At 37.0% G+C, this 26997-nt stretch overlaps 1 protein-coding gene across 1 annotated transcript in view; it reads left to right on the forward strand.

Moving 5' to 3' along the window:
- Positions 1-26997, forward strand: part of LOC137278255 (semaphorin-2A-like) — a 328809-nt gene that overhangs the window by 131177 nt on the left and 170635 nt on the right. The window lies entirely within an intron of this gene.

Consider the following 26997-nt stretch of genomic DNA (forward strand, 5'->3'; position numbering starts at 1 on the left):
CAGTGGATAAGGTTACAAAATGAATGGTTAAAACATGATTGGCAAGCATCAAAGTGAGTGTGGGTAGCCTGGATGTGGGAGTGTTTGGTTGTTTTGGATAAGTGGATAAGCAGAGATTCTGTCAATACACTTAGTGTAATTTTTTTTTTCATCTTTCTTTTTTTTTTTTTAAATTTTGTTAGGAGCCATTGTAGATAAAAGGGCTAAGACCAAATTCACTCACTTTCTCATTCACCAGTCAGGTAACCTAGTCCAAGTGATTACGCATTCGATCGTCACAGCAACAACACAGGTTCGAATCCCATGGGTTCAATGTCTGAAAACCATTTCTGGTGTCCCATTGCCATGATATTGCTAAAGTATTTCTAAATTCAGCTTAAAGCTAAACTCACTCACTCACTCATCCACCCACTTATTCACTGCTGCAGCTAACCTGTTACTTTTTCACATGCCAATTAACTCACTCACACATACCATCAACAGACAAACGCTCATCAAATAACCCTGTCACACATCAAATCATTCGCCATCATCATGCTGTCATTGCTTCGCCCACACAGTTATTGCATGATGTCAGGATGTTGTATATGTTATGGTCAGAAGTACAAACATTGTAATCATATTGTGTAGAATTAACATTGATCATCCGATACCACAATGCCAGACACTCCAACATCGGCCAATGAGGAAACAGCAGTCTGTTTGTTGGGTCATGGAAGATGAATGCAAAACAACTGGTTGGTTGGTCAATCAAATGCACCAAATGCCCTGGAATTATACACAGTTACTTCCCTTTTATACAAGCACTTGGATACCTGGACAAGAATCCAGCATTCTTCTATATTTCATATTGACATTGTATTATATTTAGAAGTGAATGTGGAGAATGTTATACAAGATGCATATAGAAGCAGATCTTTGCCAGGAGCAAGGTTCCATTGCCATGCTGTGTGTAAAAACATCCTAAACATTTGATGTACCTGTAGCAAATGCTTGTGTATAACAGACAGAATGTATATATCAGTAGATACAGATCTATGTTCCTGTTCTTTAAGCAATATCTTGGTGTCTGGCATTGCATGACTCCCATTTCTTTGAGGGATCTGTTTTGTCTGGAGTAACAGCCATGGTGGAAGACTAACACTTCCCTGGAAGTATGTCATTTGGATAAAAAAACAGAACCCCATTTAAATAGAAAGGAGCCTCATTGAAGATTCTAGAACTGCTTCTCTTGGGGTTTTGCATTACCGTTGGGTCAGGGTGGAACAGGTCAAAATTTTCCTGAACGATAGTCGTTAGTTTAAATAATAATTTCTAGATGAAATACCTAATAAGGACATCGTCTGGTTATCTAGACATGTTCATCATGGAGCTGGAATTAGTGGATCTTGCGGTGCCAACTTCCTTCAAGTAGGAGTAACTGTCAGATCAAAGAGTTTAACTCTGCTTTCAACAGTATTCCAGTGAGATCAAGGTGTGAATACCATGAAGAGGCAGAACTCATGGACTCAGTGTGCACCATGCAATATGTCCAGTTTTGTAAGGGGTGTGTGTGTGTTTGGAGTAGCCTAGTGATCAAAGTGTCTTGCTGAAAACCCGGGTTTCATTCACTGAAAATTAAATTCTCCACATGGGCACAATGTGTAAAGCCCATTTCTGGTGTCCTTCACTGTGATATTGCTGGAAAATTGCTAAAAGCAGTGTAAAACCTCTCTCACTCACTCATGCCCAGTGCTTGTGAATAGATACTTTGCCTCAGTATATCACACAAATATAAACGTGAGTTGTCTTCTCAGCAGTAAGATCCAGGATTCATATGTATAAACGAAAATCAGTGCATCAATATACACCTTGCAGTTGACCCCAGTCATTGTGAACACATGCATCCTCACATGTTCACACTGTCTTGCTGAATAAGTATCAGGCTGAAATATGAGGACATAAGGGAGGGATATGTGTATTGGAACAGTAGTGTACATAGGGGGCTTAAATTTCTGTTAGAGCCATAGAAATTGTTAGCATATTTGTCTTCTGCATCTGAGCAGTTGTTGATATGATGCCAGGCAGATACCATTTAACCTTGATCTCCAGCACATTTAACAAGTCATGATAAACAAGACAGATCCCAGCAACTGTTCTGGACGTCCTGCAGTCATAAGACCCAAAAAATCCCCCATTGTCTCTGCGCCATTTTAGCCAAGAATGTGTGTGTAGGCTGCACTGTTTGCAAATATTTTAAAATATCGTTCATCTATTTGCATCACTACACCAAACTTTCTGAAGTTTAAAATCCCATATGGGCGGACTAATATTTGCAGATTCTAGCAGACTTGTTGGATATTTGCCCGGAATTTATTTTCATGTTTTCATGAGTGGAGAAATTCAGGATGCGATTCAACAGGTTGTGAGCGAGCACTCAGAGATATTTGGTAACACATCACTGCGTGTTTATTATGAGTGGGTTGCGTTTATCATAAAGATGATAAATATTTGACATTCTCTTCAGCCTCTTTACCAATGTCGTATCACATGTTCACGATTCATGAATATATACATTAAATGTTCCTGCATTTATTGTGGCAGGTGTCTGTGGCATATATAAAACATGATGTAACTCTGGATATAGAACCATGAAGATAAACCAAGATATTCTGTTCCATGATCATTTCTTTTGACATCCGGTAGAGAAAAAGCGAGGATAATCTAACCCCCATTGCAGGAATGCTGCAACTGTTGTTTACTACTTGTTTACTACTCGTTTACTGCTTGTTTTTAAGACAAAATATTTTCCAATGTATGCAAAATAAAGACTCAAATGCACTGTAAAGGTATTATAAAAATTTGAGTTGGCAGTATTTCAAAAGATAGTCTGAAGCGAGTATCTTTTTCATTTTGTGCTTTTTGCTGCCTTGTTAAGATCTAATTTAAAGTAGGGCAGTCGTTTGTGAAGGGAGCCTCCAGTGCCTCATGTGCTTGTCAGAAGAACCGAGATGCGGAATATCCAGTGACCACATTGTCAACTGAAGATAGATGTTTCTGAGACAGGTGAGCACCAAAGTGCACCTACTTACAGAATAACCTGCAACCTCAGAGGAATTACGTAATCTCTGTTTCAAGCAAATTAGTGTTTGACGTGATACGGGTTATTTATCATCATTTCACGAGGTGCAGGTTACGCTAACTCAGGTCTGTGAATACTTTATTCTGTTTATTTTTCCAAGTGTTTTTCCTGAAAAAAAGAGTACCCATGTCTTACGCAAAGATTGCTTTATTAACTCAGTCTATCAACCCCTGGTGCATAAGATGCTGGCTGACCCTTTGTTGTCAGGAACCAGTCTTTACAGAAGAGAGCAGTTGTTTAGTATTGTTTGTAATCAGGTTTCAGGACTCTAAATCAGAATTGAAAAGTTGCTCATTTAGATCCTTGGATCAGAATTTAAAGCGCTGTTATATAGAATATTGGTAAAAGTGGTGTAAAACTTCCAAATTCCAGTTCTCCTTGTGTTAGACTGTCATCCTTGAATCCACCCTGAGGTGTCTCAAGACATTTCTTCCCTACCCTCAGTCAGACTTCAACAAGTTCAAGAACAGGAAACCATTACATTGACTTCTAATTCCTATCCATCTGGTTATAGTACAAAGGATATTAAAAACATTGCCCGTTCAAGCTGGATTATGAGGTCTGGTGTAGAATAGGCCTTCCGCAACCATGCTTGCCATAAAAGACAACTATGCATGTTGTAAGAGGCAACTAATGGGATCGGGTGGCTAGACTTGCCGACTTGGTTGACACATGTCATCAGTTCCTATTTGCGCAGGTTGATGCTTATGCTGTTGATCACTGGATTGTCAGGTCCAGACTCGATTATTGACCAACTGCCACCATACAGCTGGAATATTGCTGAGAATGGCGTAAAACTAAACTCGTTCACTCAAACTGGATTGAAGATGATTATAATGTCTTCTTTTTTACTGTTTCTCTTTTTTAAGTCGACATAATCTTGTCAACTTCTGGTGTTGACTTCATCAGCTGATCTAATGGTCAGCCATTGTTACAATGTTGCCTCACTGCGGTGTGCAGGAGGTAAGTGTTTGATCTATGGGGAAGGGAAAACCCCTTCTGAACACATTTCCTCCCCTTAAAGCTGATTGTAAAGATTAAACATACTGACGCTCTTTATCCAAATCTCCCAGTGAAAGGATTTCCACCTGACTGGAGATTATCAGTTGGATAAGAGCAGTTCCAAAGGACTTATGCCATCACCTGGATGATTAACTGTCAATGCTTTTACCCACCTGAAATAATTACTTTCCAAAACAGCTTTGACCTTAAGTGTATATTAGCGTAGAAGATTGCATATTGGGTAACAGGTGAGTTATGACTACCTTTGATGTGATGAATGCTTTTACAAACTGAACAAGTTTGGAGAGTTATGTTTGATGATAAATGGGGCTGTACAGGAGTGATATCTTTTGATATCAAACATTTCAACAGACCTTGATAAATGCTTTACCTACTTGGCAAGCTTCTAATATTTATTAGTTGATGGAGTAATATAGATATGGAAAGGTACTTGGATGAAATTCTATATTTCAGCAATTTTGTAGTGAGTGAGTTTAGTTTTACACTGCTTTTAGCTATATTCCATGGTGGGAGACACCAGAAATGAGCTTCACTCATTGTGCCCATGTGGGAAATCAAACCTGTGTTTTTAGCATGATAAGTGACCACCTTAACCATTAGGCTACCACAGTGCCCCTCAACAATTATTTAATCAATAACTAAATGACATGATAATTTCAACTTTCTTTTAATATTGAAACCTAAAGTGGCTTCAGATAATTTTTATCAAATTTCATAGTGAAAATCTCAATGTCCTGAATGATTTTTCATGAATAGACTCTTGATTTGGGGCATATTTATTTTCTCTTTTGTAGCAAAATTCGTTTTAGGATATCCCTAACAAGACTTTTCCTATTTCAAGTTCTTAATTTAGATTTAATGGACATGATAATAATAGCATAATTTTGTTTCATTTAGTGGCATTTTTCGCATGTCAAACCCAATTTGACTAATAAGTTTTTTACAATGTAAAAAAGCCTTCAACTGAAACTTGATACATTTTGGTGTCACTCGTGAACAAATTTCATTGCTACCATGCATTTACCAATTTAGAAAGGGGAATGTTCGTTGAGCCAAAAAATGAAACATGCAATGCCACTTACTGGGCTTCTAGAGTTTTTTCAGCTCTTACGAAACAGCACAACGTTCACTAGCTGTTTGCATGAGTAGTTCTAGACACACTCAGTATTTGAAAAATTTGAAGAAGTAAATAGAGACGGCACATTTCAATTTGTCGCTATGTTTGCCACAACAGTGGAGCTCGGACTGTGCAAGGTGGCACTCCGTGCCACAGATATAGCTTCCCAAAGTAACGTACAAGGCGATTGGAGGCAATCATTTATTTTGACACATGGTTTCAAGGAAAATATCTGTTTTGTAATTTTGATGATTTCTTTTTTGGAAAAATATTTCCAAACTGAAGTTTAGGATTGAGCGGTTTCATTCATGATGGAGTGCTGGACTTAGTGGTGGTTTTAGGGACAGGAAGAAATGCTTCTGTTTGGATTTACTTGGATGGAATTTTCATTGCTTTGATTAAGATGCAGCAGGTGTCATGACTTACTTGAGTCTAAATATTTGGTATTGATAAATATATGTTCTTAAATAACCAGAGCAAAAGTGTTAGGTTTGCTCAATTGTTCACTCTTTAAACATTCCCTCTATAATAATAATAATAATAATAGTAATATAAATTCCTTTAATTGAAAAGGAGCCCCAGTGAGAAGATAGCTTCAGAACCTGAACCTGATGAAATCTAGACTTGCTTCATTTCAGGTTTTAGCGCTGCTGAAAGAACTGGGTGGAAGGGGGAAATAATGTGGTTCAGAGACTGTGAGACAAAATACTACTGTTGATACGAATAAATTCAAAGTAAGGACTTGTAATATGTTGTCGTTTAAATAGTATTTAATCAATCCATAATCTGATACACTTCAGCTGCAGTTTACTTTCAAATAAACCTAAGAACAAGTTGGTCTTTGAGTTTTCATTGTGAAAGCTTAAATGATACCGTATTCCTAACATGGAACGAGCTACCAAAATAATATAACACTTCCATTACAGCTTACAGTGATCACAGTCATACCTGTAGATCACTGGATTGCCTGGTCCAGACTTGATCATTTACATACCGCCACCATACAGCTGAAATATTGCCAAGTGCAACATTAAACAACAAGTAAACAAAATAACTAAATCATACCACCAGGTACCCATCGAATAGCTTGGTAGACGTAAACACTACCTGATTAATAGAAAAGCTGAAACTGGATTCCAAGCCAGATCTGTCATACAACCATCCTTGGTAATCCAGGGTATAATATCTCCATCACGTCATGAACGACCTTGACCTATTTGCAGCCACACTTGTTCTTGTCACGATGTGGCTGAGATACTGATGATGTGACGGCAAATTTTAACTCACTCACTCACTACTTGCTGCCACAAATTCATTTAGAAGCGAATCATCATCTGTCATATTTTTGGACAGTTTCAGTCATCTTGAGCGTAATGTGAAAGGATGTCTATGTTTACCACTGTGTCAGTTGAATGTAGTATGTCATGACAAGGGTCCTCAGGTAATTCTGTTGATGGAAGACAAATATAATGCTCTGGATAACAATGGCTGTGCAACGCTGGGTACATCCCCCAAACCACCATGCTGTCCTCTTTCAGGAATATGTTGTGGATTGACGTTGTTAACCACTTTGTTCCCATCCCGTCTTTCGCCTTCCCCCAATACTTCAAATGCAACATGGTTTTTAAGTGTGTTTAATTGTCCAAAAATGTCAGATTTGTTTTACAGTGAAGTTAAGTAGATTGAATCCTTTCACTTTGATTAAATTATGTGGAGAATTGATCCTTTACTGCATTGTCAATATTGACACGATACAGCTAAAGTGATAATGACACAATGAACGAGCTTACATATGTCAATTGAAAGGCCATTACATTGTTCATATTTCAATTTCCGCAGATAAAATCAACATAAGACCCAGGCTTACCCTAGTGCATGGTACCTTAAAGTCAGCTCTTTCACCTGGCAACCTAATTGACTAATGTCAGTCACTCTAAAACACAAACAGATTACACGAACTGCCCAAGTACATCAAGCTTTGATCTTAAATCGTTAATTGCACCTGCAGTATCACTAACAGCCTTCCATAATCCAGGTGCTGAACTGGATTTTAACACATTGGGATTTATTCTCTATTTGCTCGTTGTCTAGACGAGTTTTATCACAGTAATAATTGCACATCGCTAGACTGATTGTCATGTGTTATTGGCGATGACACGGATGAGATGAACGGGTTGGGTATTGGCCTGTGGAATATGGAGAGAATTCATTCTGTGGATATTTCCGTGTGGCTAATTTCATGAAGTGACACGACATTTTCAAAAAATGGCCGTTGTTATCATTTCTAGGGAGTGAGTGTTAGAAATATGAAGCATTGTGGGATCTATCAGTATATTTTTGTTCTGAAAGAATGCTAATGTTCAGTTGTTGATAATCATTCACTATGTAACTTACCTCCATTGATATGAATATTTAATGTGATTATTTACAGTATCAGTAGAACATCAATGTATTTTACTTGCCTTCAATGATCATCTTCTGGACTAATATTCAGTAAGTCCAGGACATTATGCTGTACAAAATATTTTGTGCTTTACACAGTTTGTTTTCCTATTAGTCACAATTAAGTATGTTTGGATAACACATTTCCAAAATTATAGACTGCATGTTGCCTACCAGTACTGCAAGACACGTGAAGATCTGTGTTAGAACTGGCCACCCATGCTTGTCTTCCCAGTAAAGATCTGTGTTAGAATTCATTTTAAGGAACAGCTTGTCTGCTCGATGAAGATTATTCGAAATCATCTTCAGAAACACATGCTTGCCTGGTTAGAATTGAAGTTAACTTCCTTGGATGACACATAGCATAATACCCAGTTGCATAGATGGATGCTCATGCTGTTGACCACTGGATTGTCTGGTCCAGACTCGATTATTTACACATCGCTGCCATATAGATGTGAAATTGCTGAGTGTGGCATTACACAACAAACCAAAATTTTTCTTCAAGGGTGACTTTCTTCATTAGAACAAGCTGTTTACATATCAAGAAATTCACAGCATGAAAAGTGCTACTGGCTTGAGAATCCAATGTTCATGTTTTGGGCAACTGATATAGTCCTTGGAGTCCTTTGACTCTCAAGTATAGTACATACAGTCAAAGAAAGCTTGTCTCACATCTGCATGTTCCGTTATCAGTGAGCATTCTGTCAGCTAAGTCCCTGATCCTTTGACACACATGAATTTGACATTATTCCCACAGTGATTGCAGAATTAGAAAGACACTCTGAGGACATCTATGAGGTTTTTTGTTCTGAAAATGTCTGCCCACAAAATTACCAATATCTGAAGTGGCTTTTATAGTACCATCAAGAATGACAAATACCTGTAGAGATGTAATATCAATATTTAATCATTGAAAGATGCTGTCACAAAACACATGTAATAAAATGTGAAAATACACAACTTGATACTGCTTTGAGTGAGGCATCTAATCACCAGCCCTCAAAGCCAGTACTTTAACCCACTGAGCCACCACGACTTCCACAAAAAATAGTTTAATACCTGGTAGTAGAGATCATGCACTTTACATTCTTGACCACTTTCGAAATGGCATTGTATTTTCAGAGTAAAACACACACAAAAAGTTAATACACAAGTAATTTCTCACAATTTAGCTAAATTTGTGATGTTTTAACACAATTTGCTCAGCTTGATTTCGGCACCATATTTACATAATACTGTGGCAATACAGTATCCCTTATTCACTGGTAAAACCTCCATTTAACAAATGTCTGTAGGCGACATATTACATAAGTGTAGCCTGTTCTCAGCTCCAATCAGTGATCAAGTCTACTACATTTGTCATGCTATTTACCTAAGGTTTGAGCAAACAAAGAATGTTCTATGCCGTCAAGCAGCTCTTATAATAAATGGGATGTCTTGCAAACCTTTGATGCTTTTTTCTCGTTTTATTTGGAGTATTCAACACACATGTCACCTTTTAAATTGATTCGAATTTCACCTCCCACTTACACACGATGAACAAATATGTTAAGTAGAATTTTGAATCTTGCTAGAGATTGTTTGCCATTACAATTGGAACAGTTTTTTTTGTGAAGATAGGTTTAAATCACCTCTCTATTACCCACTGCGTGCCACAACATCATTGAGAACAGGAGTATTCGAGCCAAGCTTATCATTGTAAGATCAGAGACAGTGTGAGGGACATATCTCCCCATACTGGAAAGGCATTTTGGGAGGATATCAGCGTTTTACAAATTACACAATACAGATAAGATAGCCGTGTTTAACATATCTAATATCAAAGCAGATGGTAAGATAATTGAATCTCGTGTAAAGAGACAGCATCAAATTTGTTTGACGTAGCAGTCCATATTTTACATAATGCTGTTATTATGTTCAGTTTTACTGACATCAGATTGTGATTATTGACTTACTTACCTGGATTTGTCTGAGTGTTTCATGTGATGAGCCTTGTACAACCTTAGGCTAATTTAAACATATTTTAGTAATTATAAACATTTGTGAATTTCTGACAAAGTATTCATATTGAAAGTTTTATAGTTTTCACTGGTGGGGGGGGCATGAGGTAGCCTTGTGGTGAAAGTATACGCTCATCATGACCCGGGTTTGATTTCCCACATGTGAAGCCCATTTCTGGTGTCCCTTGCCATGATATTGCTGGAATATTGCTGGAAGCGTCATAAAACCAAACTCACTAACTCACTAACTGTCTCTGAGGGATAGTGGTATGACATGATTTCATGCATCTAAACCTTGCTGCATGTGTAGTAAAAGTCTTTGTCATATCTGTTCAAGTTTAGTCTCAACATTTTTTCAAAACTTTTAAAATCCAAAATGATTAGCCGACCACACACATAGAGATAATCCCTGCACTTAAATGGAAAACAGATTTAAGTCTTATTATGATGTCATATAGGATAACTCACCCCTCAAAAATAACATGTACCCATTGTCCAGCTGTATTTAGTACAAGCTAAGTCTCAACCACTCAGTGTTGGAATGGCTGCCTAGAAACTTGAGTGGGGGTGGCAATGTTGTAGAGTTAATATGAACCTTATCAAACCTCTGACTCTTATGTTGACTCATGCCAAGATATTTCTTGTGAGTTGTAAAAAAATTACTCTGTGTTTTGCTTGACAGGGTATTGATAAAATGTGCTAGCTCTGATCTCAATGACATGGAGCTTTAACCCTGCGTTTTGTGTGAACCACTCATGACCCTGCAGTCATCTGAGGTACCAATATTCTTTGAGCAGAGTTACCTCCCTCAGTAGTCTCCAAAGCCTAGGAATATCGAGATCTGCTCTAAGAGTATCGGCATAGCCTCATGGATTTTTTATGCAAGCGGTAATCCACGTCACTTAGTACCTCACAGTTTGGGTAGAGATGATGACGTTTATTCATTCATTCGGTATTATTGTAATCATATCATGCACTCCCTATTCGAGGGAGGTCAGTGAGGTAGCCCAGAGGTTAAAGGATTGGCTTGTCATGCCGAGGACCTGGGTTCAGATCCAAACATGGGTGCATTATGTGAAGCCTATTGCTGGTGTCCACATCGTGATGCTGCTGGAATTTTGCTTAAAGCGATGTAAAACCATACTCACTGGTTCTGATTTACCCTGAGACTGATGGTCTTTATATGTTCGTGGAGTTTAACATTATATTCATTCATATTCTGCATATAGCTCCTAACGTGTTTCCTTTGTTTGTTCATTTGATTGTTTTTGTGATCAGTCTTTTCTTCTCTTTTTTTTTTGTTTGGTTGTTCATTAATTTCCTTTTTAACTGTCAACATTTTTAAAGATGACATCATAATCATTATATTTAACATGACACGCTCAACCTACATTGCTAACATATTCACCCATATTCTGATCTTGTACTGCACGTTGTGGAAAATCAGACGAAGACGTGTCCATGATTTTTTCAGGATACTGTTATAAAGTAGATACTGAGTGTTTATACAGTGTCTGCTAGTTTTCCCTGTCTATATTTCAGTTCAGGCCATGGTGTAATAATTCACTTCTCCAGACAAACAAGATACTTTTGCTGACGAGCAGACGAAACGTTCTAGCAAACATTCTCCTTGACCAATCACAAATGATGCTGAATCCTACTTTGTAGTGGCTTGTGAGAGACACATGGAGACACTGGTTTGAACAGTTGTACTTCAGTGTTAGCATTGTGTATATATTCATTATGCATTAGTCATTTCTTTACTGACGTGTTTGACTTTAGTTAGGTATCTGTCCTTCCTTGAAGAGAGGAAGGTGGTATAGCTTTTACTCTTCATAGACCTGTTACTCTTCATAGACATAAGAGGGAATGGTAGTTGTTGAAAGACTTAAAGATGCAATATTAGAAAGTAAGCAAAATATTGAACATGTAATGGATCAATTAACATAATCAAATGCTCTCTGACGGCTTGATTGTTGGAGAACTTTATCTCATCTCAGTGTCATGGAAGTGAGTCATAAAGATTTACAGGTGGTTTAATTTTCCTGTACAGGTTTTAAATTCCTGCGAAAAAAAGATGTGAGTATCCAGTTGAGAATTGGCCATCAGCAACCAACCCATACTTGTTATAGGATGCTAATGGGATTGAATGGTCAGACTTGCTGACTTGGTTGACACGTGTTTTCATATTCCACCTGTTTTTTATGGTGCTCATGATGTTTATCACTGGACTGTCTCATCAATGTTTGCTTATTAACAGGCTGCCATGATATAGCTTTAAGACTGCAGCATTAAATGACAACAAAGCAAAGAAAATATTCCTTATAATCTGCATCATTCTCTAGTTCCAAGTACATATGACACTCAGATGTAACTGAACTCAACACTCACTCACCTACTCACTCACTCACCTACTCACTCACTCACTCACTCACTCACTCACTCACTCACAATTGATTGCTTACAGCCTCTGCCACCATGTAGCTGTGATACTGTTGATCGTGGCATCCAACAACTCACAATTGTAACTCCTGAGCTCGTGCAGTTGCACTCACTTCCTTCGTTCTTCATAATGGAGATGTAGCAATTGTATCAATTCACGTAATTAAAATGACTAATTGCAATCCCTTGATAAATGGAACCAAATATCAATTGCTCTGAGAAATAGTTTGGTCAAACTGTCCAAATTCGATAATTTCACTGGCAATCTCCGTGTTCTGACCAGTAATATTGATTCAACTCTACAGCTGGTCCTGAACCAACAAAGAGTCAATCAAAATACAACTCTGTCAAATGGTCCAAATTCCAATTCCCAGTCTAAAAATAGTATTGTTGACAAGATTGGGCTGGTGGACAATAAAAAATGTTAATAAAAAAGCAAACTTTTTTGCTCTGAAATGCATATTTCTGTATTCTCAAAGGGGTCATTTGAAGTGTGATCACAATAAACATTTGCCAAATATTCCTTTGTCTATAATCAAATTGTCCAGCTCATTTCTTGAGAAAATACAAGTTGTGTGTTCGTGCTGGCTCAGTACAGTGCCACTATAAAAAAAAACAACAAATATTGACAAGTCTCCATGTCCTGTGTCCTCCTTCATTGATTACAAGGCATCGATGTCGGATTTTCTTCAGAAATTACCTCCCTTTATCTTCATATTCGCTTGAGGGATCAGCCCATAGCATGTTTGTGAAAGAATATATCGATTTTTTGCCAAGGAATTTGTATGTTTTTCAAATCCAACAATCACATTATTGGTGAATGAGAGGGGCCCAGCATAGATTTTCGCAAGTCGCCTGGTGCGTCTAGCCCCCAGTCATATTTTGCCAAACGAATGTTGATGCCAAAAATATCTTTCTGTGGTGTCTCAGAACACAGTGAATGCAATCTATGTTTCAATTTCAGGTAAGATGTTCATGTCAATATGTTTTTTGGAAGATATCTTCTTTCAGGGACAAAACCTGTCTCCAATTTTAATGGTTGACTTACAGCAACATTGATTATTTATATCAATATCATGAAGTGGCAGAATTCTCAGTGTGCAGTCAACAGAACTTGAAACTTATCAACATGGTTCTATATTGATAATTAATAGTTATGAACCTAGTGCTTTCTACTCTGGTGTTCAGTGGCACTTGGGTGTCATGATTTAAAGTGAGGGTAAGAAATAAAGCGATGTTTATTTTCAGTGTAGTTTAACAAACGGCCTGAAAGAAATCCACTTTTCTGGCTTGTGGGTTGTATATACCAGTGATCAATGCAGCAATAATAATGATTTTTGTCAAACTGTCTGCAATAATATTTTTAATTATTTCCATAAATGTAAATGTAATTATTACAATACTGACTAATCTTTGAGTATGCAGAGATTTGCAGGGAGGTAACTCTGGGCAGACATTCAAATACTGAAATGGAGAAAATATAAAATGTGTATTTTAGTATTTCCTTTATTTCTTAGGGTAGAATCTGTAAATATATCAGCTTGACTCTTTATTTTATGACCTCGTGCACACAACATCATCAAATGTAGAGTAAAGCATTAAAACTGTGAATTATCTCTAAAAACAAATACCTTTGACATGAAGATGCCTTAACAACTACTGACACAAACATCGTGATGACATGCTTACATTCGCAGTTTACTTCAGGTGATAGATGATCTTATTAACATCTGAGAGCCTATTAAATCTCCATGACTTCACCATGTTCCCATCAGCTCTGAGGTAAATTATTATTGTAATAGGAAACAGTGTTTAACAGCCACCACATCAAGCAAAGTTGTACAATAAATATGATATTAAATAGTTGTGCTTTGTCTGCGGATGTATATATTCACACCTGAGTCAAAGCTGTCAGATAACACTTGGATGAAATTCCCTAGACCTTGCATACCACATACTTGACAAGTCCTTAGTCTGTTGTTTGGGGCAAGCAAAATGGGGATTATATTAGGGCTCTTCACCATTCATATAGTGCAAGCTAATAAAATAGTCGAGACCTTTGACAGGCGGTCATACCTTTCTGAACTGTTATGATCGTTTTGTTTGACCTGGTTTCTGTTCCCGTATCTGAAAGCATTAAGATGTTTATGGCCTTTCTTCAATAATTTGTAATTGGTTGGAATTGAACTACGATATCTTTCCTCTCGAATTCATGCCTTGAAAGCTGTGGTAGAGATGGTGCTCGCATCCAGGTTTCAGAAAAAGCAAATCATGTATGGCAAATTATCTCTCATGAGTCACAGCCTGAAAAAAGGTGAATTAAATTTTTGTGCTTTTTCGTTGCGCATGTGGCAGCGAGAGTCGCAGGGCCTGGGAATGATTGCTCTTGTGGTCCACTGATTTCCTTTGGAGGAATAATTGAACACGCGGATTAGCGCAAGATCGCGGAGAGACTGTGGGTTTTAACTTTGAAATGAGCTTATTGGAGAGTGATGTGGTTACTAGGACAGTTTCTGTGGCGGTATGGAGATGGTAAGACGTGGACAATCTCATGGAATTAACACTTTTCATGATATCTTTCATCTAAAGAGGATTATCTCAACCAAATGTATGTGATCCATTTGTAGGCATTTCGAATTTTCAATTACAAGTTTTTCTCTTTCAACCTTTAAATATTTTTTCAACCTTTTCTTTTAGTAATTTTATTCAAGGTTTATAAAAATGAGAAATAGTTGTGATGATGACCTTTTTGAGTTATAATCATTTAAATCAATCAAAAAATATAATTTTGGTTAAGTTGGTAATTGCATGAAATTTGTGGACATGAATATTGAATTTTTAAGACAAATAAATTATCTGTTTGCTTGAAATAATCTCTGTGACAGTAGGGCTGGTGATGTTTGTCTTGGAGAACTATAAAATGAATTCAAGGGAACATATGCATTGCAGACAGATTGGATGAAGAAAATTTAGGAGGAAGTTCTGCCATGACTTTCATGAATAGTTAATTGAATCAGCCATAAAAGTAATGCTTGACTTGTTTCTAACAAAGCATTGTAGAGTCTTAATTTTTTTAATCACCACCACATCCTAATTCTTTAAATTTCAGCCAATTCTATCAAAAATTTAATTTCCCATTATTTTTTTGTGCTATTTATTAGACGCAATTTTGTCAATGAAGCGACAAACACCATTGCAGCATTTTAAAGTTCAGATCACATAGCGCCATGAAAAGCGCAATTGAAAACTTAACAATAATGTCAAAACCTCCCTGGGGCGAGAAGATCCAGCAAGACTCCCTGACTAATTAAGTACAGTCTAAAGCAAGAAAAACTCATCTCGCAGGGTAGTCTTTGTAATGATTTGACAGCTTTGTGGCAGCTGCCTCAAAGTACAAAAATAGGCCACCATCATTTCAGAATTGAAAATGTTTTCACCCTTTATTTTGTTACTTTTTATTTAACAAAACAAAACATGAAAATTCATATTCATTTTGGTCAATGATACAGTCTTCCTCTGTCCAATGCTCCATCTGACTTATTGACAGGTGTAGGTATTGAAAGACCTTATAATGGGGTGTTTGAAGGAGCTTTGGGATATTTAATTCCCCTTTATAATGCCTGTCATTAACTTGACATGATCATTAGGTGGTGTGGCCTTGTGTCGAAGTTGTATTTTTTAATTAAAATTTGGTCCCAACTCCGAAAGTTGATGCTAACAAAGATAAGGGCAGACAGGGCTGAAAGATTACAAAGGTTACACTACATCAAGACCTTTGTTTGGGTGCTGTTTTGTTATAGCTTTTATTTTCAAAGATCAGTTGTTTTTTAAATGTGTGTGTTGGTGTATGGTTTCTACAGTTTGTTGATTGGTTGGATAGTTTGGTTTCTACAATTCCATTCCTAACAGGATGGATCTTTGTTCACACCATTAATCACTTGATCTATATCAAAACCTTACCAGATAGTCTGTTAGTCTGTAGTCTGAAAATATAGACAACTGATATAAGCTGGAATCACTGTTTAGTTTGAGAAGCAGCCTAGGTGATCTTTGACATTCTAGACTTGCTTCCTGAAGAGAATCTGTATTACAGAAAGGGCTTCTGAATTACTAAAGGACTTGGTGCTAGGAAAGGGATTGTGAAACACCATAACACCACCATCATATGGCTTGAATATGCCTGAGCGCAGTATAAAAAGTTCCCAGACAAAACATGGTCAGTCTATACTTGTCTTCATCAGTTAATCTTAATTCCATGTCCTTTATAATAGCATCTGGCTTGCAGCTGAGTGTGACTTCATCCTGTATTAGGTTTTGTTGCTATTATTCCTGCAGGCCATTAGCATATTCCAACAATGCTTCAGGGGTGTTGATAACATCAACAGCACATTATCGCAATCGTGGGGATCAACCATAATTGGCACTGCCATCTTACAGGTTGTGTACTCTTCATGAAATGGTAATGTGTTGATTTGAAGATACTGTAATGCACTTTCTCATAGCCATGAAGGGATACTGTTACACTCGTCTACAGATAGGGAAAGGTGAATTCCAAAGTTTGAGGTTTTATCTCCAATAATCAATAACATTTTAACATTGTGTTATCAGGTAGGTAACACTACCTTTGGCATATGAATAACTGGGGTAAATGCAGTGTGAGATGATGTTTAATTGTTGAAATTTGACAGTCCATATGGATGTATGTATTATTCATCTGTAGCTGAAATGACACATTTGTTTTCGATACAATATGATAATATCTATAACACATTAGTTGCTAAACCCATTGTAATGTTTGGGTGAAACATAAGGGGAAGTGTTTACCTTGCAGAGGTAGTCCTTCCTGTAGCTGCTGTAAATATTTCATAACAGGTATTTTCATGATAATATATTTTGAAATGAACAGTATGGAAACAGGTGCTCATTTGTGGGCTAGTTTTGTTAAAGTTATCCAAAAGTCAATGTAACTTTGAAAATTTAGGGGATATTGCTTTTGATTATCATTGTTCAGCATTTTTTAAATTAAAATTTAATTTCTTTATTCAATTAAGACTTACTTACAATACATCTAGAGGTAAGATTACCAACTGATACATGTTTATGAAGAAGTATTTATAAAATCTGAATGTCACTTTGTATATGTTTAAAAATATGTTAAATATATATAGAGAGAGCAGAAACTGAATCTAAATATCTGCTATGAATTACAAATGATCACGTCAAAAATGTTTCTCAGTTGCTTTTCTATACGTTCGTTCATTCGTTTGTTTGTTCATTCATTCGTTCTCAGTTGCTTTTCTATACGTTCGTTCATTCGTTTGTTTGTTCATTCATTCGTTCATCTGAATCTTGGATGTGGAGAAGGATTACATATCTTGCATTCTAAATACCTGTAATAGTAGTGTCTTTCTTGTGGTGTTTTTGAAAAAACATCTGTGAACTGTTGTATCAGTTTTCACTGATAACTTTCAATTTGCATCATACATATAGACTTGATACTCTAGCTGTTATTATGTAGCAGACATGCCTGATTACTCATGTACATGTTAAGGGATCTTATCAAATGGGTATCTTATCAAATGCTGTTGTAGCTACCTTGGTTTTAATGTTTTCATTACTTAATTTTCCCTCCCCCAATAGGATCCTTGTGACCGTCAAGCTGTCCAATCAGATCACAGTGGAACTCAACACTCGTGTAATTACTTTCTTGCAACGTTAGCCATCATAAACCTACATTATGTCATCATGTCCGCATCAGAGACATCCTGAAACATCATTAAGGGTCAGAGACTGCGAAACATCCACATAAATTTCATCCAGAATCCAACTAGCCCTCGTTCCAGAGATCAATCCTTGAAAGATATTCAGTGCTTTATCCAGTTATTACCTTTTAACCCTAGCATTAATTATTTATCATAGCTGGTCTAACAACTAATTCTGTAGAGCAAGAAGATCTCCCTGTCCCCCGCCAGCTATCAGGACCTGAAACAATGGATGCAAGCCTTTGATGCCTCTGATGAGAAATAAATTTATTTCTCTCATTAAGGTCTTAATGGAACATGTATTATTCTTTTCAACATTGTCTCGTTGTTATTGTGCAATAAAATCTTTTCATAGCCATGGACTGGAATATCAAAATAATGAAAGAATATGGTGACATTGTCTTGTAATCATGATATCAAAGATTACAACTATGAAAGCAAGCCCTGAGGAGATTTCTCAGAAGGCAATATGTGTGTTTTCTTTTTCATCTCATCATTAAATGAGAAGGCAGCTCAATTTAGGGTTCTTTAGGGTTCTTTTAAACTATTTTTCTTTGAAAACTGACACTTTGATGCATTCATCTTTTCGAATGAATATACAGGTAGTGAATGGTTGAATATGGAACAACAAGTGTCTGCAAGTGGAATAAGAAATGGGATGGGAATAAATGTTTTAGAAAAGCAAGAAAGAGTTAAGAAACGATGGCTCCAAATAGTAAGAGCTCAGGGTCATTGGCTCCAGATAGGATAGGCGGAGAAACCACATTGTGTATTTGCATGTGTAATTCATGTTTCAAAGGATCAGGAGTCTTTGCCATAAAGGGATCCTTACACTGCAGTGTCCTAGCTTCATACTCCAACATGATGCTACTACAGTCTTAGTGCTAAGTTCACTCTGTTGACCTTTATCCTAAGTCATTCGCTATGATGTTGATCCATGCATTTACCTTCATGACCCTCTCCAAGTTTTCTACAGCACAAAGTGTTTTTTTCTGAATTTGCCATAGTTCCTTCACAACACACTACTTCCATTACATTATAGTCTTAAATCCCTTGTTTTGGCTCTTATTAAGGGTATTGTCACATAGTGTTTCCATTAAATAAGGTAATATTTCACCCATTAAAGCTATATTTCATCTGTAATACTGCCATATTTTTCACAAATGAAAAACATAGTTCCCAGTAGCCATGGATACGTGTAAGGCTCCAAAGCTATTTGATTTTTTGAAAATCACTCAAGTACTATATGTATAATCCAACCCCAGATGTAAACAAAATACAAAACAAAGCCAAATAAATATCTTGAAACAATCCCAAACAAGTATAATAACTGTACATGTTTTGTTCTGTATTCTTCCTTGTGAATGTGTTACTAGGTGATAGGACCCAATGTCTCTGTGTCTAGGGACACCTTTCACATCATGAAGCAACCTTGACCAAGGTTAACTCCAACATCCATTCATTAACATTGCACTTAGGTTACCTTAGTGACTTATGATCACCTTAGTACTTCGTGAAAGGAGGCCCAGGCTTAGACATCCAAACATGGACTGCCAGGTGAACTGATCATCTTGTATGGTTGGTGCACCAGAAAGTGCCTTTACCTTGACGAACAACACAGAGTGCTTATAACCCTCGCTTGGTTCCAGAGTCATGCACTGCTCCTGCTGACCTACCTCAGTCGGGACATATCAATATCCTTGTGTAGACTGTCATGAACCCAGCCAGCCAGAACTACATATGTCTAGTACTTTTATCATGTACTGTTATTGGTTCTCAGATGATAGAAACAAGCAGCATTCCTGTCCTTCAGTTGTTCCGTTTCTTTGTTTGTGATTATTATTATTGTTTTAGTCAGTAGGTTGGAATATGTCATGTTTGCCTGAAGCAGGACGCATATCTTGTGATATGATTGGTTGACTGTGGAGCTTTCATGGATAGGTAGATACAGAACCTAGCGGCACCTGACTGCACTTCTTGTCTCTTGTGTAAGACGAAGTCAGTAAGGTGATTGGTATGAGACCCTGGGGACTTCATTGTGGTGACTGGGGTTGTATTGAGATTGACGATCTATGACATGTCAGTTAGGTTCTGTTCTGATAAATATACAGAAAAGTATATTTGCTGGTTGATGTTCTTCTTCCTATCATCAAATTAGACATGGTGCAGAATGGTTAAATGTGATATTAGTTGATATTATGTTGTGTATTGGATGTGACTGGTCTCCACCCACCCACCAACTCACTCACTCGTCCACCAACTCACTCACTGATTGTTTACAGCCTTTGTCACCAGCTGTGATACTGTTTGATCATGGAATCTCATCATCATCTGCACTTACGGACATGCAATAATCCCTTAGTCAGTCATAATGGAAATGTACACATATCATTGGTTCCTAATTGTGCAGATCAATGCTCATGCTCTTGATCATTGGAATGTCTGGTCCAGACTGGAATATTTACAGATTGACACCATATAGCTGGAATATTGCTAAAACTCACTCACTCACTCACTCACTCACTCACTCACTCATAATGGAAATATAATAACTGTATCAATTCACATAATTAAAATGACTAATTGCAATCTTTTATTCCCTATGCACATTATTTATGCCATGTGCAGGAGTAGGTAGCAGGAGACACTGTCTACATAAATATATTATCATGCACTGATTACATCATCTGGTAACAAGTTACACATTATGTCTGCAGCTGCTAAATAGGAAGATTTGTAGATAATTCATTTTCAAAGACAATAAATCTTCAAAGAACTCGGTTAATATTGAGCCAAACTGAAAACCTGATAAATCAACCCCTCATGATGCCATACTAAAACATTATTTTCTGGTTTGATAAATTTTAGAACCTTTTTTGTGTAAAGTGTTTAATAAACAAGATAATTGTGTGTTTCAGTGATAGTTCTAATAGTGATAGTTGTGTGCACCTGTTTCCACAGCTGCTGCTGATACTGTTGAGGGATGTCATCTGCAAGGTGGACATGGGTTGGGTAAATCCATCAATCTAACTATTAGCTTCATCACCTTGGATAGAGGCAGTGAAGTCTGCATGAAGGCTACATACGCCGTTGCATGTTTGTACTATGATCACATAGTGAGTATGTGAGTGGGTGGATGAAAAGCTGTGTGGGCTGGATGGCGGATGAGAGAGCAAATGAGTAATTTAATGGAATAAGCTTTGGCTGGAATATAGCTGAGTGCGGTGTAAAACTAAACTCACTCACTCACTCACTGGTCAGATTAAAAGAAGTAACAATCACCACTATGATGATAATACCTAGATGAAGATAATGTTGATAAAATATCCACTTTTCTTGCACCAGCAAGCAAGCAATTTGGTTTCAGTGACATAATGATGATAATCCTAATAACATTTCTGATGATAACATGATTGTAATAATTTACTGTGTTAGGCCAAGGTTCAACATAGGAGTTTTCAGAGCACATAACCTATTATATCCTTGTTCAATATGTAAGTGTGCATTCAAATAGCATTAGGGGCAGTTGGGTAGCCTAGTGGTGAAAGGATTTACTCGTCATGCTAAAAACCCGAGTTTGATTCCCCCCATGGGAACAATATGTGAGGTCCGTTTCTGGCGTATCCCATCATGATATTACTGGAATATTGCTAAAAGTGGCATAAAACCAAAACTCACTCACTCAGACAAATAGCATTTCAGCTCCCTGAGGAGTATCCTCAAGATATTTCAAAGGCTGATGGAAATTTTAAATTGTTTCCGTTTTTGTTATCTGTATCCTTGTTATCAAACTGTTTCAGCCAGATAGTAACAGCTGATTAATGCTTTCAGATTATGCCATCCCTGCACCAAACTGCAGATCTCCTGTAAATTCTGGTGCTCCTTAACAGTGCATGCTGTCACAATCAAGCCGTAATGTTATCAAAATGTCCAATCACTGCTCCTCAATCCACTTTTACAATAAATATCGAAGTGCAAAATATTCTGTACCTTGAGTCTAACAATCCCACTGAATCATTCTCTTGAATTCAAAATGGGTTGTCGTGGTCAAGATTGTACTTTTTCAACTCAAGCCTTCAGGGAAAAGGATGTTTAACTATTAAAAACACCCATTAGTCATGATTTGATTATGTGTAAAAATTTGTTCTTGTTTCAGTGAGTGAAACTTTTTCTCAAGGGTTACTCAGTTTAAACATGCTAAAAGGAACAGATTAAAACTCTGTAATTTTATCCAGGAAAATTAAACTTAAATCCATTTTGATAGAACTGTCCAACCATTTACATCATCAAAGCCTTTCCTTGACAATTTTTCTGACAAATTTGTCAGTTGAAGCAATGGATTGATAGCAAGTGAACTTGACTGTCTAAAAATACTCTCGGTTCAATCTTGCCAAGGAAACTAAAAAAATTCTACTTGGGTACTGTTGAAAAAGGAAATTGGAATCTTGTAGGAGAAAATGGGTTTGGGGTTCTAATTCCTGGAAATGAGTGAAGTACTATGGAATCTTGAGGTGAAGGTGCCCTGGTGGGATACAGGAAATTCCATCGTTTCTCACAGACTACATTGGCTCACAGTATCTCACCAAGTTTTTCCCTCCTTTCTGTGTGATGCTGCTTATATCTGCTAGTCTTGGTCCTGAACTCACATTGCCTTGTGAAAATGACATATGTTAAGATTTTCTTTATTATTTGCTTTGGGTTACTTTTTTTTGCTGTGCATCATTGATTGTCTTTTGAGTTGTATCTCTCATTTATTGTCTCTCTTTGTGTCTCTGCAGCTACCTCAGACTGGTTGTCTCCCATTGTCTATCTGTTGCTGTCTCACACAGTCTTTCATTGATTGTCTTTCTCTTGCTGCCTCACACTGTCTCTTTGATTGCCTCTCTGCTTCTGTTTCACTCTGGTTGTCTCTCTGTCTTCTATTGTATCTCTGCTACTGTTTCACTCTGGTTGTCCCTGTCTGTTCTATTGTCTCTCTGCTGTTGCCTCACTGCTTATCTCTCTTTGTTTTGTCTCTCTCCAGCTGTCTCACTCTGGTTCTCTCTCCTCTAATGTCTCTCTGCGACTGTCTCACACTGATTATTTCTCTTTGTCTCTCTGCAGTTGTCACACCCACCCACTTCCTTTGATTGTCTCCCTGCTGCTGTTTCACACTGCTTGTCTCTGCCATATCTTTATCTTTTTGACTGTTGTTTGTATTTCTAGCTGACTGTTTCACAGTGAATCTCATTGATTATCTACATCGTTCTCTCTCTAATTATCTCTCCCCTAACATCTGTCTAGCTTCCTCCCATCTTGCCATACCCATCTTCTCTATGAAACTGATGTACCATGGTATAACTAAAAATGTGCACTAACAAAACTCCCTCAAAATCGGCACAAGTGTAAAAGATACAAATAAACTGTCTGGTACATCAATGAATATAGAACATTTGTCTAGGAAGCAGCATTGTATAAGTCTTTGCCACTGTATGCATTGAGCAAGATCAATTGATTTTATTCATTGTTTCTGGTATCAAGTGATGGAGGCAACAGACAATTGCTGTCTCGATGCCAATCACAATGTGTAATAGGGCTATGTATTACTCTCCAGACAAAAATCTCTGAACGAAATAGTCAGCGTTAAGTAATTGATTTATTTTATTGTTCTGCAAACTGTAGCATCTATACATGTAATGTGACTAATGGGATCACACAGTCAGGATCTGTAACATTGTTGATGTCAGCTAGTGAGTAATGATTTTCTCACTGTCTCCCTTCTGTTGATCTCTTTCTTTCTTTGTCTCTCCCTTTTTCTGTTTCTCTATTTCTCCCTCTCTTTCTCTCTCCTGTCACTGTTGTTTCCTTCTTTTTCTTTCTCGCTCTCAATTTCTTCTGACCCATGATGATTCGGGTTAGAACTGATCTTCAGTATCCATATGCTGAAGTAATAAGCAACTAACAGGATCAGTTGGTCAGGTTCACTGACTTGGTTGACACATGCCATCGGTTCCCAGTTGTGCAGATTGATGCTATGCTGTTGATCACTGGACAGACTCAATATATATCTGGAATGCGGAGTAAAACTAAGCTCACTCTTCTCTCTCACTCTCATTACTTTTCCTACAAATGTATCATCATGCAAGAGCAGACAACAGTTTGTGCACTCTATGAATTTTAGAACATAAAACAAGGGAAATACTTCAGTATATCACATCAGATTCTACAAAAGGAATTATCTATACAACTGTTTTTGAGACTTGTTATCATATACACAATCTGTGGCAGCTGTAACCAGTTATGATAAACACTCTGACAACAGCTGAAATAATGCCTTCAGTATGCTGAGAAAGAACAGTTTATCTCAGATCTCATGCAAGTTCATGACAAAACTACCCTGACAATTAACCTGATAATTTTCCTAAGAATAAAATCCCCTGCAAACGGCAGAGGAAATGTTGGCAGATGATTTTGCAGCTTTGTTTCAAAGCAAGAAGAAAATACACATGCAAGGGACATAATGCAGTTTATTGCAATTAATTTCAAATCTTTAGGAGATCTAGTTTTTCTCAACATTTGACGTCTGTCTCACCACCAAAGAATTAGCAGATTGAAATTTCATAAAGATGTTTTGCAGTGGTGATGATTTTGTTTCTTCTTGGTGTTTTCAGAAGAGATTTACGGCCTGTATAATTAAAGGAGCTGATCTTGGTTTTCTGTTTTATGTAAGCCAGACATTGTGGAGGAAGAGCTGTAAGGCTTTGTCTTCATTGCCTGCAATGAAGTGAATGAATTTTGACGATGATTGATAGTGAGTTTTCCAGACCTCCTTTTTTCAGGAAATAATTTGCTAATATGAAAAATTATTTACAATTACATGGAAGATAAATGCTGATATGTACGTTCATGCCATATTAGGGTTAAAAAATGCGAATGTACATTGATGATTATTGAAATTGAAGATTCTTCATGTTTGTCTTTTCTGTTGCTTTAGATCTCAAAACGGTAATTTGTGATCAGCATAAGTTGTTCTGGCTGTCTGTGATGTATGAAGAAATCTCTGACATCGGTGTATGTGTCATGCAGTATGAAAAAAACCATGTTGATTTCCATAATTGGGCAGTGCTTCATGAAGACTTTTTTTTAAAATAATTCTTCTGGCTGTATTGTATTATTGCTGTATCTTTGTGCATGTCGCTTCCTTGATATTGATCATGTGATAGAGATATATGCTGTTGTGTTTACATGTGACTGTGAAGACACAATTTGAGGGAATTGTCATCTTATTTGCATAAACTCATAATGTAATGTGTTAAATGAGAGCTTGTTTCTTAGGTATAATGTATGTGTATGTGCTTGCTAAATTGTTCAGAGTTTTTCCTTCTTATTTCATCTGTGCATCATTGATTGTCTTCTGGATGGTCTTTCGGTTTGTTTCTCACTGATTGTCTCTCTTGGAAGAGATGCATAATACAAATAATGTAATTCTTCTGTGTCCATTACATCCATTCGTTTTCCAAGCTAATTTCATCTCCTTGAAGTTATAATTGGAAAAATTAAACTTATGGCTCATGGAAATATCTCTATGAATAATTACCTTGTCACAAAGCATGCACAATGTCATATGTACATCTAAAAGTTTCAAGTTTCCAGCAGTCCTCATATCTTTGGATACTCCCCAGGGAGCTGAAATATTACATGAGAGAGGTTTGATTTATGCTGCTTTTAACAATATTCCAGCAATGTCACCAGAAGTGGGTGTCACACATTGTACCCATGAGGGGAATTGAAGGCAGGTGTTCAGTGTGACAAGTGGATGCTTGAGCCATTAGGCTACCCGACTACCCCACATCTAAGATTAGTTAAGGGACATACTTTTACCATGTGAATATAGTTAAGCTGACATACCATAACTATTTAATATAAAACGCTGATTGTGTTAATGTATTTTGGGGAAAACTTGTTTCCTGAATGCTTTTTCTTATGAATAACATGATGTTTCAGTCATAATTCTTCTGGTGATATTAACTACAGGTACATGAAAAAATCAAATGATCCTGAATACCTTTGTTAACATGTTCCCACTGGTCCGATCTTTTTTAATACCAAAAACATTTGACTCTGTTGAGAGAAAACATCAATCAGTTGTCAGATAGCTGGTATATTTCTGACTGTAACGTTTCCATGAACAACTGAAATATGCCACAGATTATATGTATAGTTCTCTATGGTTGCCCACAAATGATATTTCAGTCGAGCAAATATTTAATTCTGATCTACAACATGAATTATGCAGACAAATCTCAAAGTCAGTCTGAAATCAAAGCATGAAACAAAAGGTCATTTTGATATATATGTATATGTGCAGTATATGTATGTCATTTGATAAGTAGAATATATATGAAGTTTGAAGTTGCATCTCTTGAGATAATAATCTTCACATGATTGGAAGCAAGTTTTGATTAATCTCTTTCAGAGTAAATACAACGCTCAACACGGTTCCTCTGAAGTGCGTCTTGTCTGTGTCACGATCTCGTTGTAAATTGGGATATTAAAGGAGTTATGTATCATGAAATGAGTGTTATTAAAAATATTTATGATCCTAGGAAGGTCAGTTATTCTAGCAATGCAAACACAACCTTTGACGGTTTGTGATAAGGCTGTTTTATAGTGACAGAATGTGTAACAAGTCAAGAGGTCCTTTGAGCCTGGAAATAGTCCCAGAAAATATTAAATTGTTTTATTAACTCTTCATAACCTTTCATCACGCTTCTCATATTCTCCTGCATTGTTTATTGACTAAGGGTCATGGTGCGTTCAGGTTAAAATGATTTCTACAGACAGCTGTTAAGTTATTTCACGTTCCATCTCATTTACAGACTTTCTTGATTAATTGTTATTGTTCTTCATGGTTTACTAGTGACAGAATACTGTTCTTCATGGTTTACTAGTGACAGAATACTGTTCTTCATGGTTTACTAGTGCTAGAATACTGCTCTTCATGGTTTACTAGTGACAGAATACTGTTCTTCATGGTTTACTAGTGCTAGAATACTGCTCTTCATGGTTTACTAGTGACAGAATACTGTTCTTCATGGTTTACTAGTG

The sequence above is a fragment of the Haliotis asinina genome, chromosome 3 (genome assembly GCF_037392515.1).
Source record: "Haliotis asinina isolate JCU_RB_2024 chromosome 3, JCU_Hal_asi_v2, whole genome shotgun sequence".
NCBI classification, from domain to species: domain Eukaryota; kingdom Metazoa; phylum Mollusca; class Gastropoda; order Lepetellida; family Haliotidae; genus Haliotis; species Haliotis asinina.